General features: G+C 41.6%; 1 protein-coding gene across 1 annotated transcript in view; it reads right to left on the bottom strand.

Moving 5' to 3' along the window:
* The window catches only part of RAB10 (RAB10, member RAS oncogene family), an 81625-nt gene that overhangs the window by 28597 nt on the left and 32797 nt on the right, over positions 1-20231 (bottom strand). The window lies entirely within an intron of this gene.

The raw sequence follows: 20231 nt of genomic DNA on the forward strand, positions 1-20231 counted from the left end.
AGGCTGGCTCACTGCAGTCTAGCTTCAACACAATCTTCTTTGTAGTTTTATTCTTTTCCAAAAACGAGCTTAGCCTGTCCACCGCAGCCACTCTAATTCCTATCATAACGCAGCCTCCCCTGGGCACAGAGAATCCTTGCCCTTTTGTACTGTGTCACTTTGGGAGACTGGTGCTTGCCACACTAAAAGTCTGGTAGGTTTTAGGGTTGTTCACCTGTTTGCAGGAGCACATCAGCATTAAATGCAATGGTCAGTACTTTATGAAACACAAAAATGCAAATGTTGTGTACTTAATAATACAGAACTTTTGAGATACATGAAGCAAAAATAAAGACAACTCCAAAGAGAAATAAACCAACATTTATTGTTGGAGATTTCAATACCCCTTTCTCAAGAATAAGTCAATAATGATATAGAAGATTTTAACACTGTATCGACCAATTTGACCTGACATTTATATAAACCTTCATCCAATGGACTACACTCCTTTCAAGTGTATATTGAACATGTACAAGATAAAACATGAATGCCCTATAAAAGAAGTTTCAATACATTGAAGAGAACTAAAATCATACAAAATATGTTTTCGAACCATGATATTAAACTGGAACTCAATGACAGAAAACCATCTGGAAAAATTGCCAAATAGTTGGAAATGTATGGATCAAAGAAAAAACTGCCATAAAAATTAGAAATTTTATGAAATAAATTCAAATAAAAACACAGCAAAATTTGAAGGATGGGGGCCCAGCAAGCGGGCATGGTGCTGAACTCCCACATGGCCGACTATGGTTTAACACTCAGACCTGGCAGTTTGAAAATTATGCTAGGGTGTGTGCGTAGGTGCCCAAGATCCCAGGACAGTGGAGGAGAAGACTGCGGCATGGCCATTCCCTCTAGGGGATGATTTCTCACTTACCCTCTCTCTGTATGTCTCTGTCTATCTCTCCTGGCAAAGACACTTGCTCTATGGCCCAAAAAAAAGAATGCAACTGAAGTAGTATTTAGAAGAATGTATAGAATTAAACGTTTACATTGGGTCATAAAACTATAACAAAATTCAAGCACTGTTTCAGGAGAGGAATACAAAAGAATGGACTAAATCAGTAATGCCTAAAATATGAGCCAAAGATCAAAACTATCATATTTGTGGTTTTCTTTCTTTTAAGAATTATTTTTACTAATTATTATTATTTTAATTTGCTATCGGGCACATGCATTCACCAGAGACAGAGAGAGCAAAAGTGAAAGTGAGAGCAAGAAAGTAGGCTGCCAGGTCCAGGACCATGTGGGAATCCAGCACCTTAACCATCAGATTCCCACATGGCCAACTGCGGCTCAAGTCCCAGACACGGTGGTTTGAAAACCATGCAGGGTATATGTGCATGCATGCATGATCAAAATCCCAAAAGAATAGAGAAGGGATTGCACTGTGGCCATCCCTCCCACCCCTCGGGGGAGTAATTTCTCACTTTCCCTCTATGTCTCTCTCCAGTGAATATCTTATGAAAAAAAACTTTGAAAAAGAAGAAGAAGGTAATTTCCTATAGGGCTTATTTGGCAAAACAGAGGGAAAAAAGTTACTAGAGAAAGCAAAAGATATCTTGGAAACAAATCAATTCCCTTAAGAACATGAACTACAAATTAAATATCACTAGAAGATTTAAGACACTAAGTCCAAGAATTCCAAGGTTCTAATATATATCCTTACTTTTTTTTTTAAAAGAATTATTTTACTTTTTTGTTTGACCAGAGAGGGACAGCATGAGAGAGAAAGTGAGAAAGCAAGGTGCCAGGTCCTGGACTTGAACCATGGTCGACCATGTGTGATTCAGTGCCCTTAACCACCATTCCATCTGCCAGCCCCACTTTTTCTTCCTTTTTTCTTGAGAGGTTTTTGCTATAGGGTGTGTGCACTCACCAGAGATACACACAGAGACACAAAGCAAGAAAGCACCCCCCCAGGATGGATGGCCTCACCACAATCCTTTCTTCTTCATTCTCTCCTTGGGATTTTGGGGACACACACACACACACACACACACACACACACAAAAGCATATTTTAAGTTGCCGAGTCTAGGATCTGAACCACAGTTGAGTACATGGGAATCTAGTGACATAACCATTATGCCATCTACTGGTTCCTATCCTTACCTTTTTTTTTTGGAGAGGTTGTTATAGGGCGCTTGTGCTTGCCAGAAAGACAGAGAGACAGAAAGTGAGAAATCACCCCCCAGGGGGGATGGCACACCGCAATCCCTTCTCTTCCCATTTTCCTCTCAGGATCTTGGGCACGAATGCACACGCACCAGGAGTGAGTTTAAGCCACCGGGTCCGGGACTCGAACTATGGCCAACTACATGAGAGTCCAGCGACATACCCATTATGCCAGCTGCTGGACCTGCTATCCTTACTTTTTTTTACATGAGCATTCTGATACTGCTGTGTGATCTTACGATGGCTGATACCAAAATACCCCATTTACGTTGAAAAGACACAGCAAAAAGCAAAGTGGGAGGAGGAAGGGCCAACACCTCTAGAAAATAAGCATATCCGTAGACAGAGTCACCTAATTCTGACTATAGAACAATCCTGATATGTACTACGTAACATCCAGAAATGCTGTATTTATCAGGCACATTTTTAAGACATGAAGAGAAACTCCTGTGAGCCAGAAACCAACTGGAAACTAAAAATCAGAGCGGATAAACAGGCTTTAGATATGCTTTGGAGGTGGTGAGTTGGGAGGAATGTAAGCAAAGGGCTAGCATGTTCACTGCCATATTTGGGACACAAGGAAACGTTCCTCGCCTTTAAACAGCAAAGCACTAGAGCTAACCTTTGCCTGAAATGTAGAAAAGACTACACTCTTAAAGTCACCTAGGAGGAAAAATCAGCACAGTTTGATACCAGGCCTGTTCTTCAGGATCCAAAACAACAACGAAAAACAGTCCTGTGGTATTAAAAGCAAATATATGAACTGTTTAAAGGTATGAATCTCTTCATCAGACCTTAAAGGAGTCCCACAAAGTAAGCCCTACAGATTACTAGCTAGCAATCTAAAACAAGGAAACATTAAATAACACATGAAAATTATTCACTTTGAATACGAGTCAACAGACATAAAGCCAAATTGAACTCACAAAATTTCAAGCACTAACATGATTAAATTATTAAGGGAGTGACCATTTTTTTAAATGAAAAAAGAAAACACATTTACTATCTATCAAGGATCAAGAATCTAGGATGACAATTTGAGTAGGACAAGTGAGAAAAACAAAAACAGGCAGTAAGTTTTTCTGAAAGCTTCAAGAGCTTCTTCTAGTGAGACTGCAGCCAGAATGAGTTTCCAAAAATGAAAAGCTGATTTACTTTCTCAATGTTTTCAGGATAAAATTGTGAAAATGCTGAGTATCCAAGTCTCCAGGCTACAGGACATGCCTGCTTATCACATTTTCCATGTCTCACAGCATATGCTACTTCCTAAAACCTCTCATTACCATTTTCTTTTCCTGGTAAACTTCCATTTATTTTTCAAGAGTCAGTTCCACTCCTATGGAACAAATACAAAAGAGATTTATACAAGCCACCATAGAGTAAATACTTAAAGAAAACTCTCAATTACAGATCTAAAGGCAAATCAAACTTCAGAAAAAAAATATGTGCTAAAATCTTAGTAAAGAAAAACAGGGGAACCAGCAGTTAGCGTAATGGCTATGTCACTGGACTCCCACGTAGTCGACCGCGGTTCGTGTCCCGGACCCGGTGGCTTAAAACTCACGCCGGGCGCGTGTGCGTGCGAGCCCAAGATCCCGAGAGGAGAATAGAGGAGAATGGAGGAGAAGGGATTGCGGCGTGACCATCCCCCCCGGGGGGTGATTTCTCGCTTTCTGTCTCTATGTCTCTCTCTGTCTGTCTGGCGAGCGTACGCGCCCTACAGTGAAAATCTCTCAAAAAAAAAAAAAAGAAATAAAAAAAAAAACAAAACCAGATGAGCTGGTCCTGTAGCAATGCAATGCTCATAAGTTTTATCTCACATAGTTACTGTGGTTTGAATCCCCAGTCCTGTCAGCCTGAAGGGGCTTAAGATCCAATAGACTGGAGGACTGGAAGAAGAGGATTGCAGCATGATCAGATCCTGTGGGGTCCTCTTCATATTCTCTCTCTCTTTCTTTCATGCACATTCTATCATTTAAAAAAAAAAAAAGATTAAAAATGAGAGGTAAGGGGCCAGTAGGTGGCATGGTCATTAAAGCACTAGACTCCCATGTGGCCGGCCACAGTTGGAGTCCCAGACGTGGCAGCTTGAAAATCACTAGACACGTGTACATGCATGCTCAAAATCCCAGTGGAGAATGGAAGAGAAGGGATTGTGGTGTGGCCATCCCCCTGGGGGGTGGGGGTGATTTCTCACTTTCCCTCTCTCGTTTTTCTCTGGCAAGGGCATGAGCCCTATGGCAAAACCTAGGGGAAAAAAGAGGTAATCAGAATCTGTTACCCAATTCTAATAAATATTGGTTTGATCTTATTGCTAATATCATTTTCCCATTTTAGGCGGATAAATGGCAGTACACAGAATAAAAGAACCCACTCCTTTTTCCTGAGATTATCACACATGGTCAATTATTATTCATGCCAGTCCCAGATCAATAGCATGCATGTGCCTAGCATGTTCAGAAAAGTCTCTAGTTGCAAACCCAGAAACTTCCCAAGTGGCTCAACCTCTCAGAGCATCACTTTTTACCACTGTGTCTGGCCCCAGAAGAAATGTTTTTTGTTTTTTTTTTTATCCAAATATTTTTGGAATCTAGCAAAGTGATTTTTAAAAAGGATGAATTCTGAGGTGGAAAAATGCACCATGTAAAAGGAAGAAACAGAATTATTCAATGGTTTGGGACCAGCAGGTGGCATAATGGTTACATCACTGGACTCTTCCCACATGGCAAACCACGCATGGTTTGAGTCCTGGACCCAGTAGCTTGACACTCATGCCAGGAGCATGTGCATGCATGCCCCAAATCCTGAGAGGAGAATGGAGGAAAAAGGACTGCAGCGTGGCCACCCTCCCTGGGGAGTGATTTCTTACTTTCCGTCTCTTTGTCTCTCTGGTGAGCGCATGTACCCTATAGTAAAGATCTCTCTCTAAAAAGAAAAAAAGAATTATTTAATGATTTTCTTAGTCATATCATCCTCCAACTCACATGGCCTTGACTATTTCATTTTTAACAAGTAACTTCTCACCAAAAAATAATCTAAAACCAGCCTTCAACAAAAACACATTAGCCACTTCTTGGCCCCAAGAATCTATACCGTCCCCTCACTCCTTCAAACTCGGGTCTATCCTATTGCTCTACTTGTAGCTTGGCTCTGCTTCTTCCACAAACCTTTCAGTTTGCCCTCACTATGTTTCCCATAGCCACTCAAAAGAAAAAAGACCACCTACCCAGGATTAACCCCGCCCCATGCCTACGGCCCATAAGTTTGTGTTTCAAGGAAATTGTCCTAAAATGACCTGGTTTATCAAGACTAACTCTGAATGAGACTAACAATTCCAGTTACACACAATTAATTAATTAAATTATCTCAAGATTAAATTTGGAGAGGTTTTTTTTTTGTTTGTTTGTTTGTTTGTTTGTTTTTCGCTATAGGGCGCGTGCGCTCGCCAGACAGACAGAGAGAGACAGAGAGACAGAAAGCGAGAAATCACCCCCCAGGGGGGATGGTCACGCCACAATCCCTTCTCCTCCATTCTCCTCTCGGGATCTTGGGCACGTACGCACACGTGCCCGGCGTGAGTTTTAAGCCACCGGGTCCGGGACACGAACCACGGTCGACTACGTGGGAGTCCAGCGACATAGCCATTACGCTAACTGCTGGTTCCCTCAATGTTGAATTTGTAATTAATCTAAAAGACAAGCCTGACAACCCACACTATTTGAGGAAACTTGCCTAAAAAAGATAAAAATCAGGACACAGACTGAATAGCTCTAAACCACTTGGGATGAAAACTAGTTATCACTGGAAAATATCGTAAGAATTTAGGCTACCACCTACTTAGCTGGTCAAGACAGAAAATGCATCTAGTCAGTAACTATGACTATTAGCAGTTCTTCTTTACCTGATATTTCTTCTGGCTTTCCTAATTTTCTAGCCACTTTTCTTCTTCTGTAAAAATGCAATAAATGAGGGACCAGCAGGTGGTGTAGTGGCTAAGGTGTTGGGCACTCTCACATGGCCAACCATGGTTCAAGTCCCGGACCTGGTGGCTTGCTTCCTTACTTTCTCTTTCTCTCTCTCTCTCTCTGTGTCTCACTCTGGTCAAATTAAGAAAAAAAGAATGAATAAATAAAATTAAATAAATAATTTTTAAAAATGCGATAAAGGAAATTCCAACTAAAAAAACCCCACTTTATTTACCATTATTTATTTATTCATTCATTTATTTAAATTTGGCCACAGAAGGGCATGGTGGGGGGGGGGTTGGGGAAGTGAGAAAGCAAGCTGCCAGGTTCGGGACTTGAACCATGTCGACCTTAACCACCATGACACCTGTTGGCCCTGGAAATTCTAACTTTTTAAAGATTCCTAGGGGGGACCGGCAGGTGACATGGGGTTTAAGGGCACTGGACTCCGACATGACCAACTGCAGTTCAAGTCATGGACCTGGTGGCTTGCTTTCTCATCTCCCCCACCCCACCCTACGCTCTGTCCCTCTCTGGTCAAAATAAAATAAATAAAGTTAAATAAAAAATAATTCTTTAAAAAAGAAAAGATTCCTGGGACCCTAATCCAGGAATAAGCCCCACATAACCAAAGTTGAATAATTTATAGTTAATAGTATCTCTGGAATTTTTTTTATTCATGATAGAGCATGTGCAAGAGAAAGAGAAATGAGCACCCTCCACAGGGTATGCTCATCCACAATTCCCTTCCTCCGATCCTTGAGATTCCAGACATATATATGCCTGGCATGTTTCAGGCTGACCAGGCCAGGGATTTGAACAGCAGCATACACACCGGATCTGGCTTCTCTTGCACTGTGCATTACCGCTACGCCAAGAAGCTAGTCAGTACCTGTTGTTTAATAAAAAAAAATTTTGGAGCCAGCAGATGGCATAATGGTTAAGTCGCTGGACTCCCACATGGCCAACTGTGGTTCGAGTTCTAGACCCGGACGTTTGAAACTCACAGTGGGTGTGTATGTGTGTGTACCGAAAAATCCTGAGAGAACACAGGGAAATGCAGCACGGCCATCCCCTCTGTGGGGTGATTTCTTGCTTGATTTTTGTTTCTCTCTCCATCTCTCCAGCTAGCACATTCACTGTATAGCAAAAAAACTCTCAAAAAAGAAATTTTTGCTACAAAAGATATGAGACAGAGAGAAGGGAAAGTAAAAAAGCACGCACAAGCATTCCGCCCACAAGGACGGAAAGTTGGAGGGAGAGCTGCGGAGTGACCATTCCTCACCTTTTCTCCTCGCCTTCTCTGTCTCTCTTTAGCAAGTGCACACATCCTCTAGCCAGAAAAATTGCTGGGAAAAAAAAAAATCTATGCAAAGGTTTCACTGGTACCGGAAGTAAACTGGTACTTTAATTCCATTTCTCCACAAACTTTATTTTCATTGCCAGAGGGCACATGCACTTACCCGAGAGACAGACTAAGCACCTCCAATGGAGTGTGGACCCACCACAACCCCTTTTCCTCTCCCTCTCTTTCACTTTGGGATTTTGGGTACACATACATACCTGGTGTTTCTCAGGTTGCCAAGTCTGGGACTTGAACTATGTGGCTGGCCACATGGGATCTGGCTGCCTCAACCACCAGGCTATGGAGCCAGACACAAATTTTTCATAATACACATTTTACATAAAATTTTGATTTGAGGAATGCATGCACATGCACCTGGAGTGTTTTTCAAGCTGCACAGGTCAGGATTCAAATCACAGTTAACCAGATGGGATCTGGCTCCCTAAGCACAGGGCTCACCACTGTGCGATGGGGCTGGTCCTTCCACAAAGTTTTTGAAGTCTCTTCATATAACGTATACAACCGTGGGTTGATATTGATACCTCCAAATTCAATCCAACACAAACATTCCAGCCTTTCTCCTTTCCTTATATGTAACCGCTTTCTTTATCAATAAGAAACCTGGCTTTGGGAACCAGCAGTTAGTGTAGTGGCTATGTCGCTGGACTCCCACGTAGTCGACCGCGGTTCGCATCCCGGACCCGGTGGCTTAAAACTCACGCCGGGTGCTTGTGTGTGCGTGCATGCCCAAGATCCCAAGAGGAGAATGGAGGAGAAGGGACTGCGGCGTTACCATCCCCCCTGGGGGGTGATTTCTCGCTTTCTGTCTCTATGTCTCTGTCTGTCTGGCGAGCGCACGAGCCATATAGCAAAAAAACCTCAATCTTATTAGAACTTCTAATAGTTTCATTTCAGACTTGCTAACCCATATCCCTATACAAAAAATAGTTACTTTGATTGTTCTTTCCTTCTTCCTCAGTGTGGTTACACGATTCATATTCATTTGTAATACAGGGAGGCTCATTGTTAGCTTATACCATTTCTGCTAAAAAGTCAACAGCTGTTTTTACCTTTGTTCCTTGTCACAATATGGTCTTTTTTTTTTTTTTTTTAACTCTTTCTGTAATCTAAGATGTGCCTCTCTGATTTTCTATCTACCCACCTAGGTTTATTAGGTCTGTGGGCTTCTAACTTTCATATTTGGAAACTTCTCAGCCATTTCTCTTCAAATATTTTTTTATAAACCCCTTCCCTTTGCCTGGATTCCAATTACATTTATGTTACACCACATGAAATTGTCCCGCATCACGAGGACCTCAATTGTTGTTGTTGTTGGGTTTTTTTTTGAGAGTTTTTTTGCTATAGGGTGCGTGTGCTCACCAGACAGACAGAGACAGAGAGACAGAAAGCAGGAAATCACCTCCCAGGGGGGATGGCCATGCCGCAATCCCTTCTCCATTCTCCTCTCGGGATCTTGGGCACGCATGCACACGTGCCCGGTGTGAGTTTAAGCCACCGGGTCCGGGACTCGAACTGCGGTCGACTATGTGAGAGTCCAGCAACATAGCCATTACGCTAACTGCTGGTCCCAGGACCTCAATTGTTTTTCAGCTCTCCTCTTGGACTTCAGTTTGCATAGTTTCTATCATGGATCTTTTTTCTTGTAATGTTCAATCAGCTGTTAAGTTCATTGCTTGAATTTTTCATTTCAGACACTGTATGGTTTAGTTCTAGAAGTTCCAATGGTTTTTAATTTTTTTAAACCTCTTACCTTTATTTCTTCGTGGTCATAATTTCTTTAAATGCTTCAACATTTCCATCCTTAGATGTATCATGTCTGTCATTTCTGGGTCTGTTTCTATCACTGACATTTCGCCTGGTTAGAGGTGACATTTTCCTGTCTTTTCATGCACACAGTAATTTTCAATTCAATGTTGAACATTTTGTGTATTTTGTTGATGAGTGTGTAGATTGTTTTAAATGATGAATTTTGTTCAAGTGAGCAGTTAAATTAATGAGATACAGCTGGGGCCAGCAGGTGGCATGGTGGTTAAGGCACTGGAATTCCCACAAGGCTGACTCAGGTTTGAGTCTCAGACCTGGCGGCTTGCTTTCTCACTCTCCTTCCCTCTCTCTCTCTGGCAAAACTCATGTGAAAAAAAAATAATAATAGTAATTTTTTAAGAGATATGGCTTAATCCATTTGAGGCTTATTTTTCAACGTTTCATAGTGCAGAACTAGAACAGCTTTTTCTGCAATTACTTTAGCCCTGCTACTAAGGATTGTCCTTTCTGGGGTCTCTTACAATGACTCAGTATTCAATAAGGTCTCTCTACTTAGCTGGTTCTGACTTGACTATCTTCCACCTACTGTGAGTTCCAATACTTCTATCAGCTCCTTGATAGTGAGATTTATCCAGTCTACAAAGCTTCACTCAATTTAGTATGAGCTGAAGAGTCAAAGAACTCTTCTGTAGACTTACAAAGCTCGGAATCTGCATAACTCCAACTAATATGATAGCCGACCTTGCTAATTTCACTCTCCCTGTCCTCTGATTTCTATCTCCTTGGTCCAGCAAGCCTGCCTTCTTCTGCTTGTGTCTTGCACTGGAATTCTGTTTCACGCAGAATGCCAAGGGGACTGCAGGGCTCGATGTATTTGTTCTCCTCCTCTCAGGGAGCACAGTCCTGTTAAGACTGTTAGCAAATACCTAAAAGCAGTTGTTTCCGTATGTTCTGTCCAGTTTCCTAGCTGTTTAAGGGCAGAGGGATGGTCTGGTATCAGTTATTCTATGACGGCCAGAAGGAGAAATTCTCAACAGCTTTATTCCTTTTAAAGATTAAGCAGTCCTGGGGGCTGGAATGGTAAACGTGATGCTGTGAAACTGACCCATATGGGAAGATACTGAGTTTGCGTCTGGATAACTCCCAGAGTACACCGGGGATGTGTTGCCCATGTGACGTGGCTGGCTGAAGCTCGGGGTGGACTGTGGCAACAAGACTATGTTGGGGGTGCTGTCTCTACCTCTCTCTCTTTTCCTATCATCTACCCCCCCATCAGAAGAAACAAACTAAAAGTAAATAAATAAGCAAAGGCTAAGTAGTCCTTAATCTTTTTTGGAATGTCTTATTTGGAGTTACCTAACAAAAACTTTGGATCCTCTGCCCATGCCCTTATACCCAATGTGTACACATTAAAAATTTAGAATTTCAGGGAGTTCATAGCCTCTGCCTCAGTATCCCTGCCTTCTAATGTTCCCGAGGCTGCGGTTATAGTACTAGTGTACTGTGCTACCATTCCTTTGAGGTTTTGGGGCTAATTTCTATTGACTAAAATTTGTTAAGTGTGGAATTAAAGTACTTTAAACAGGGAGGGTTCCCCCCTCTTTGATGAAAGGACACATCCTTTTATTATTAAGGGTATAACACAGAGTTCAAAAATAATCCACCTGTTCCTTCCACATGTGGTAATTATTTGTCACATATTTTAACAATGACAAACTGAAATTCTGTTATCACAGACTAAAAAAAACAAACCTAAAATAATCTAGAGTTTGTACCTTAACTATTTTCCTAATTCTTTCATTTTATAGTTTTTTTAAAAGAATTATTTCATTTTATTTATTCATTCATTTATTTTATATTTGACCAGAGAAAGACAGACACACAGAGAGAAGGAAATGAGAAAGCAAGTCAACAGGTCCAGGACTCAAACAATGGTCAGCCATGTGGGAATGTCCAGAGCCTTAACCACCACGCCACCTGCTGGCCCCTCATTATATAGTTATTAAAAGGTATTATTTTTAAACAGAAGGACCAGTAGATAGTGTAATGGTTATGTTGCTAGACTCCCATGTACTCAACTGTGGTTCGAGTCTCAGACCAGGCGACTTAATTCTCACGCCAGGTGCGTGTGTGTATGTGTGTGTGCCCAAAATCCTAGGAGGAGAATGGAGAAGGGATTACAGCATGGCCATCCCCTTCCCCCTGAGGAGGGAGGATTTCTCACTTTCCCTCTCACTGTCTCTCTCTGTCTCTCTGGCGAGTGCACACACCCTATAGCAAAAACCTCAGAACCAAAACAAAACCCTGACATCCTCCAATGTTGTTAGTCTTTAGTGTACAAGTCAGTTTTGATAAGCCAGGTATTTGTGGATGTCATTGCAGATATCACTCTAGCCCTACCTACTGACCAAAAAATTCCTATTGATTTAATTAAAGTTAGAAAGTTGAAAGAATACAGACAGAACCTGTCAACAGGAGAGGACAACATTTTAGGGTGCTTCAAATCAACTGATCAGATTTCTGGAATTGTGATTCTATTCCATTGATCTAATTTCTATCCTTATGCTAGTACCACACTGTCTTGATGACTATAGCTTTGTTTTGAGTTTTGAAATAGTGTCTGAGTTTTCCAACTTTGTACTTCTTTTTCAAGATTACTGCATTTCTATAGGAGCCACTTGTCAATTTCTGCAAACAAGCTACCTACGATTTTATTAGGAAATGTACTGAATCTGCAGATCAATTTGAGTAGTATTGTCATGTGAGCAAGGCTAAGTCTTCTGATTCATGAACATGGGTTGTACTCCCATTTATTTTTTAAAATTTATTATTATTACTAAATTTGTTATAGAGTATGTGCACTCACCAGAAAGAGAGAGAGGGGGAAAGAAAAAGAGAAAGCGACCAGGTCTGGGACTCAAACCGTGTTCAACCATGTGGGAATCTAGCACCTTACCCACCACATCACATGCTGGCACCCACATTTAGGTTTTAAAAATTTCTTTCAACATTACTTTCTAGTTTTCAGTGTACAAGTCTTATGCTTATCTATTTCTAAGGACTGACTACTTTCAGTATTACTGTACTTGGAATCATTTTCTCAATTTCATTTTTGGATGGTTCAATGCTAGTATATAGAAACCCAACTGCTTTCTGTATATTGATCTTGTATTCCATCTACAAACTTCTGAAAAGCAAAGTAGCTATTCTATTCTAAAATACTTGCACTGGGGGCCGGCAGGTGGCGTGGTGGTTAAAGGCACTGGATTCCCACATGGCTGACCATGGTTTGAGTCCCAGACCTGGCGGCTTGCTCTCTCACTTTCTCTCTCTCTCTGTCCCTCTCTCGTCAAATTGAAATGAATGAAGAAAGTTAAATGAAAAAATTTTTAAAAAATACTTGCACTGTATGTTGCATCTGAATTTCATTACAAATGGCATATTCTAATAAAACATTTTATCCAAGTAAGCAAAAGAAGCTGACATTACATAGAAATATATCAAAGTCTTAATACCCAAGAACTGCTGAATTCATAGGTATAAGTTTAAAAAGAAAAGGTCTTGTTTCCTTGTTTCCCAAGAACTATTTAATTTTATTAATTATTATTACTATGGAGAGATTTTTTTGCTATAGGGCATGTGCACTTGCTGGAGAGACAAAAATCACCCCTAGAGGAATGGCCACACTGCAACCCCTTCTCATTCACTCTCCTCTCAAATCTCAGGATTTGGGGCGGGCAGGCACATACACACACACACAGATACACACACACGAGCCTGGAGTGTGTTTCAAGCTGCTGGGTCTGGGACTTGAACCGTAGCTGGCCATATTGGAATCCAGTGCCTCAACCACTACTTCGCTAGTTCCGGTTTAATCTGCCATAGGTCACAAGTGCTCACCAGAAAGAGAGCAAGCAGTCAGGTCCGGGACTCAAACCAAAGTTGGCTATATGGGAGTCCAGTGTCTTAATCACATCACTTGCTAGTCCCTAGAAAAGTCTTGTTAATGCACTAATTTTAGAAAAACCCCCTTAGTTCATAAGGTCATTAAGATTCTCAGAGGTAAAACAGATAGAGAAGACAGCTGAAAAATCTGATTAATTCCACAGTGTCAGTTAACAAACTATAAAAACAAGAAAATACCACCAAAAAACCCCACAGAAATTTAACGTGTTTTTCTCTGTACAAAAAGATGTCATGCCTTTCTCACCCTGCCAGAATAAGAAATTTTCTTATTTGAGAATTAAAAATTTCCTTTAATGCATACATTTATAACATATATGCAGCTTTTTAAATATTAAATTTATTTAATTAACAACAATAAATATTATCAATATTAAATTATTTGGCATTTGCCTTTTGCCACATGCTGTTTGGTTAAAAATAACAAATTTACATTTCACAAGATTTTTGAAAAATCCAAAGCTAAAAAAAAAGTCAAATAATCACTTATTATGTCTAAATTACTTTGAATTCAAAATTAGTACAGGAAATTAATGCAGCTTTATTTTTTAAAAGTCGTATGATTTATTTCAATAGAGTCATGTATTTCTTTTGTTTTGCTCTGCTCTGTTCTGATGGTGTCTCATATTGCCCACACTGGCCTGGAATGAACAATCCTCCCCACACCCCCACCTCTCCTCCCGTCACAGGAGTACCTGGGACTACAGGCACCTGCCACTGTAATTTTACATTTGAAACATGTAGTTTAAATCCTCGAGTTCCCAATGAATACGCTCCATCGTTTCTTTTATTTTTATGTCCTAATTTGCATGCTCCCTTGACACTTTTCTATTAAAAAGGAGAAATCTTTTCATGTAAAATAACTTAGTAAGGGCTAGCTGGTGGCCTGGAGGTTAAGGACTGGATCCCATGTGGCCAACTGATCAGCTCAGTCCAGGAACACACCAAGTATGTATGGGTGTGTGCCCAAAGTCCCAAGAGAATTTAAGAGAAGGGACTGCAGCACAGCCACTCCAGGAGGGATAATTTCTTTCTCTCTTTAGTAATCACACATGTCCTATAGCAAATACTTTTTTTAAAAAAGAAAATCTTTAGTAGATTCCATGATAAAACCTCATTTTGGTGCTTTTTCTGTCACTACTACTATCTAAAACTTTGGGGACAATTTCCACAAGGAGGGGTTCTCCAGAATACGGCATTATCTTACGTCTTTCATGTGGTAGCATGGCATTAGGAGTAACTGCCTGGACTGAAGGACGAGGATCACAGCATTACTAGTCCCTGTGGAAGGTACTCTTCTTCCCCCCCTCTCTCATATGCTGTATCATGAATAAAGATTAATTAGTTAACTCAATTTTAAAAAGGATAACTCAGCCTCAATAACTACCTTGATTCTTACAAAGTTATTACTTTAGTCGCATTTTGATCATCTGTTAGGTTATATGCTACATCAATCAGTAGAGGCCAGGTAGTGGCCCAGAGATCATGCAAATGGACCCAAATGGGAAAAGTCTTTGATCCAAGTCCTAAGACCTCTTTAAGCATGCTGGGCACACGCAGGTGTGTGCATGCCTGTGATCAGAGCTGGCTGAGACTGAGCATGAATTGTGACGTGAAGAATCTGTTGGGAGAACCAGTCTGTCTGACTCTCTCTCTCATGGGTGAAATAAATATGCTTAAAAAAACACAAGCAAATACAAGTGTAACATCAACAGTAGGTTCACTATAGGAATTAAGAAAGGCAGCATAGAGTATAGTGAGTAAGAAGATTCAAAGAAACATGATCTCTGATATTTAATCTCTCTGGCCTCAACTATAATGAGAATTATAATTTCCTTTTAAGTTTCTTAATTCATGAAAGAAGACATGTATGAATGAGAAGAAGAGAGAGAGAAGCATCCTCAACAGAGTCCTATCAAGCCATGTTCCCTTCCACCCAGTCCTCCAGCTGAGGCAGGAGAAAGTTAGTAAATGGAAGCCGGGAAGGGGGCTGGAGCTTCTGTGGCTAGATGGAAAAGCCAGATCAGGGCACAAAATTCCCCATCCAACATAATGTAGACAGGAGATTAGTGGGGGATGTCCAGCTGATTAAGCCACATTTGATACAGCCAATGAGATAAATCAGTAGGCCCAGATACACTTGAAAGAGCCAATGAGAGGAAAACAACCAGTGGGCCCAGCCAATTATCAACCAACATGACCTCGATTAAAAAAATTATAAAACTCGCAGGACGAAACTGCCAGGGCCTTTTGAGCCACTCTGTTCACTCAGACCAGCTCCTACCCCTCAAAAGTGTACTTTCGCTTTTACTTAATAAACCACTTTTCCTTTCACTATTAGCATGTTTCATTCAATTCTTTGTCCGAAACACCAAGAACCTGGCTATCATCACACAGTCATCCCACAACACAGCTTGTCAGGATCCTGAGCATGCATACACAAGCCTGGCAGGTTTCAGGTTGGCCAGGCTGGCCGTCTGCACCTGTGGTCATCCAGGTGGCTTCCAGCAATGCAGTTCTCCATGCTGCTGCCTGTACCACCAGGGCTGGGCTGGGAATTCCAAGTCCTATTTCCATTATTTTATGAGGATTACATAACATCGAATAGGATAGCATCTAGTACCAAAAGAGCCCTCAATTAAGCTATTAAATTCTTTTCTCTGGAAAATGTTCTAGCTAGTCCCTTGCAGCCTTTTTTCAGTCCAATCCTTAGCCACTAGTAAGTCAAAGTATTGATCTTCTATTGGCTTGCTCTTACCTCCTTTTCCCGACAAATTTGACGCGGCACAAACTGTATCCAGGCAGTAACCTGACTCTCAGGTCCACGATTCTGTTCTCAATTGTCTTAGTACTCATCTCCTACTCCTTTGCTAGCTTTCCATCCCCTTCACCAAGAACATTTAAACTTCCTATTTTTATAAATCATTAGAACATGAGGTCAAGGGCCAGCAGGTGGTGTGGAGGCTAAGGCACTGGACTCCCACATGGCTGACCATGGTTTGAGTCCCGGATCTAGTGGCTTGAAAAATCACACAGGGTACACACGCGTGTGTGTCCAAAATCCGAGGAGGGGAATGGAGAAGGGATTGAGGTGTGGCTATCCCCCCTGGAAGGGTGATTTCTCATTTCCCTCTCACAGTCTGCCCAGTGCAAGCACCCTATGGCAAAAACCTTAATTAAAAAAAAAAAAAAGAAAAGTTCAGATAGTATCGCTAAAGGCTACTCGGAATTCAGGAGGTGTTGATTAGCATATAATGCTTACTCCCTGAGAAACTCATGATGACATGTCATTGGGTTGCAGTATTTTCACACTGGACTAATATTCTGCAGTAGCATTTGTTTATTCTGTACCAGATAAAACCCAGTCACTTTAAATTCCTGCTAATTTACCTGACTTCCCTAAACCTTTCTTTCCTCCTCTCTAGATTTTAAGTTTGGTTTTGTTTTCCTAGTTTTTTTTATTTTTTTTTAAAAAAACTTTTTAAAACATTTCAAGAAGTCTATTCTTATGCTTGTTTATCAGGGACCAAACATCTGGTTAAAAAAATTAAACTTGTGCTTGCTTATCCATTCAGGACACCACCAAAGCACAAAAACATTTCATTCTAACAGAGAAGTGGGAGGAATGGGTGGGAAGGATCTTCAAAAGGCATGAGGCAATGAATGCCTTCCGGAAGAGGTAAGTGCTATTCTTCCTGCAGGAGAATGAAGAACAGCTTACCTCTGGTACTGGAGAACAATGATGTGTTAAGAAGGTCTAATGGGGATCCCGCATGGTCAACAGCATTCTATGAGTCCCTGACCCAGTGGCTCGAGAAACATGTGGGGCACATGTCTGTGCTTGTCCCAAGTCACAAAAGGATGGAGAGCTGGAGAAGGGACTGCAGTATGCCCATGGCCCATTGGGGGAGGGTGTGCCGGGGTGCTTTCTCTTCTGCCTCTGTCTCTCTCTGGTGAGCGCAAGTGCCCTCTATGGGGGGTGGGGGGATGAGTAACAACAAAATATAATGTTTTCTCACTCCTCACCTATATTCCACCTCAAATTTATCTTTTTGGGCACATTTTCTTTCTGCGCTCCAGGAAGCCTATGTTCTCACATTGTTCCATCTAGCTGCTCTAAAATTGAGAATCAGTCATTGTCTCCAAGAGTTCTAAATTAATTTCAGATTCTACTCCCAACAAACATTAGAGAAGAACCTCTGCCTTCTTCGTAACTTTTTTAAAGAAACTTTTTTTTTTTTTTTTAAGGTTTTTGCTATAGGCCATGTGCTCCACCCAGAGAGAGGGAAAGTGAGAATGCAAACCAAAGGGGATGGTCACTTCACAGTCCTTTCTTCTCCATTCTCCTTTCAGGATTTTGGGCATGTATGTACATGCACCTGGCATGATTTTCAAGCCGCCAAGTCTGGGACTCAAACTGTGGTCGGCCATGTGGGAGTCTAGTGCCTTAACCACCATGCCTCCTGCTGTCCCCTTTAAAAGGTTTTTTTTTTTTTTTAATTGCCAGGTGTATGCACTCACAAGAGAGAATGCAAGAAGAGTATGTACATACACCCCTCCAATGGAACAAGGTCATAGCACAATCCTTTTTCCTCCATTTCCCCGTTCTGTCAGGATTTGGGGTACACACACGTACCTAGCATGTTCTCACCAGCAGCCCTGTGGGACTCAGCTCTATGCCAGGACTTAACAGCTGTGCTTCCTAATTTCTTATCCCTCCCTGAGGGTCTTTAGCTTTTGTTCCGGTTTCTGTTTGATTAACAAACATTTACATAATGATTACTATATGTCATATATTTTATTAACATTTATTAATTTAATCCTTAGTTCCTCTTAGGATTTTATGGACGAGAAAAACTAAGGCACACAGAAGTTAAGCAACTTACTCAAGGGCACTCGCAAGACCAGTATTTTAATTCCATCAACCTGACACAAAATCCCATGTTCTTAACTGCGAGTGCTACCCTCTCTCCACCTTTTGCAACCTTAAAAGAGAGACTGTAAGTTATAGAAATATATACAAAAAATTAGAGCAAACAGTTCTCCCTCTACAGGACCAACACACAGAAGGTACTCCAGAAGACAGCCGAGAAAGAAAAGTCTGAAAGATTTAAAAGAAGGGGCTAGTGTCACCAGGACCCATTCCAACACTATCAACAATCCCACACGCCTTTTCACTTCAGATTCCTTCCGAAGCCCCCAGAAGGCTTCAAACTTCTTTAATTTGCCAGAGGGCACATGTGCTCACCATCTCTCAAACCAGGCGAATATTCACATAGGAATTACCAAGACAGTCCATATAAGCTTAGTGCTATTCTTGGCACACAGTATGCCTAAGTGTTAGTGAGACAGTATCATTTTTATTATAAATAGGAAACCAAAACCTCAATAACAAGTCACCTGGGGCCAGTAGGGGGGTATGATGGTTAAGGCGCTAAATCCCATAGGGCCAACACTGGTCTGAGGACTGGACCTGATGACTTGAAAATGACGCCAGGCACATGAGTGTGCATGCCCCAAATCCTGAGAATGGAGAAGAGATTGTGGTGTGGTCATCCCCTCTGGGGGGTGATTTCTCACCTTACCCTCCCTGACTCTCTCTAGCAAGTGCACACAACCCTATGACAAAAAAAAATCTTAAAAAAATAAAAGCCATCTGACTATGGTGGAGGTGGGTTACTAACTGGCCCAGACACAGTGGCATGCGCTAAGATACTGCTCTGCAGGCTGGGACCACAAAGGAAGCCCAGGTTCAAATCATGGTCCAACATAAAGGCCGGCAGCAGTGGTATTGCTCCTGCAACCCCAGTAACTTCAGAGGCTCAGGAAGGAAAATTGTGAGTTTAAGGCTGGTCTGGGCAATATAACAGGACCTTGTCCAAAAAAAAAAAAGTGCCAGACATGATGGTATGACCTAGCTAGGAGACTGAGGCAGGAGAACGTCACCGTCCTTTCTTTCTTTCTTTCTTTCTCTTTGTTACTATTGTTGCTAGAAGGCAGGTACATTCCCTAGAGAGAAAGACAGCACCTCACAAAGGGTGTGTTCATGACTCAATCCCCTTTCCTCCATTTTCCCATTCAGTCAGGATTTGGAGCATATTTTTCAAGCTGCTGCAATTGGGATTTGAACCACAGATAACCATGTGGGATCTGCCCCCACCCCCACCCCATACACTGCACTTAACCACTGTCGACAGAATCAACTCAAAAGTCTTCTATTAATAAACATGTAGAGGGGCCCAGCAAGTGGCATGGTGGTGAAGGCACTGGATTCCCACACGGCCGACCACGGTTCAAGTCCTGGACGTGGTGGCCTAAAACTCATGCCAGGTGCATGCGCATGTCCAAAATCCCAGGAGAAGGGACTGAGGCATGGCCATTCTCCCTGGCCATGGCAGGGGGATTTCTCACTTTCCCTCACTGTCTCCCCCCCACCCAGCCTATGTGCCCTCTAGCAAAAACTAAACAAAGTTTCAGAATTAGCTCTGTTCTTAATCAAACAGTAATTAGCAGTAATGACAATACAAAACACATTAATTCCAGATAGCCTCAAAGGAATGCTCTCTGCATTCCTGAAACACCCCACCTGCAGCCCACACACCACACTGCACTGGTTCTGCTTAGATCTCACAGCACCTCACAGGAACTCTTCCTTATCTAGACTCTAGAAATCTGCCCAAAGACCTACAAGTTTTAACAAGACAAAAAGACTAACACAGTAGTCCTCCCTTACTTGCCATTTTAGTTACCTAGGTCCACCTAAGCTCAACAAAATATTAAACAGAAAATTCCAGAAATAAACAATTCGTAAGTTTTCATTTGTGTGCCGTTCTGAGTAACGCCATGGAATCTTGCACCATCCTGCTCCATCCCACCAGGGAAGTGAATCATCCCTTTGTTCTCAGACCTCACACTGTATCCCTTACGCCCACTAGTCACTTAATAGCCTCTCAG

Source organism: Tupaia chinensis, unplaced genomic scaffold (assembly GCF_000334495.1).
Source record: "Tupaia chinensis unplaced genomic scaffold, TupChi_1.0 Scaffold139757_1, whole genome shotgun sequence".
Taxonomy (NCBI): domain Eukaryota; kingdom Metazoa; phylum Chordata; class Mammalia; order Scandentia; family Tupaiidae; genus Tupaia; species Tupaia belangeri.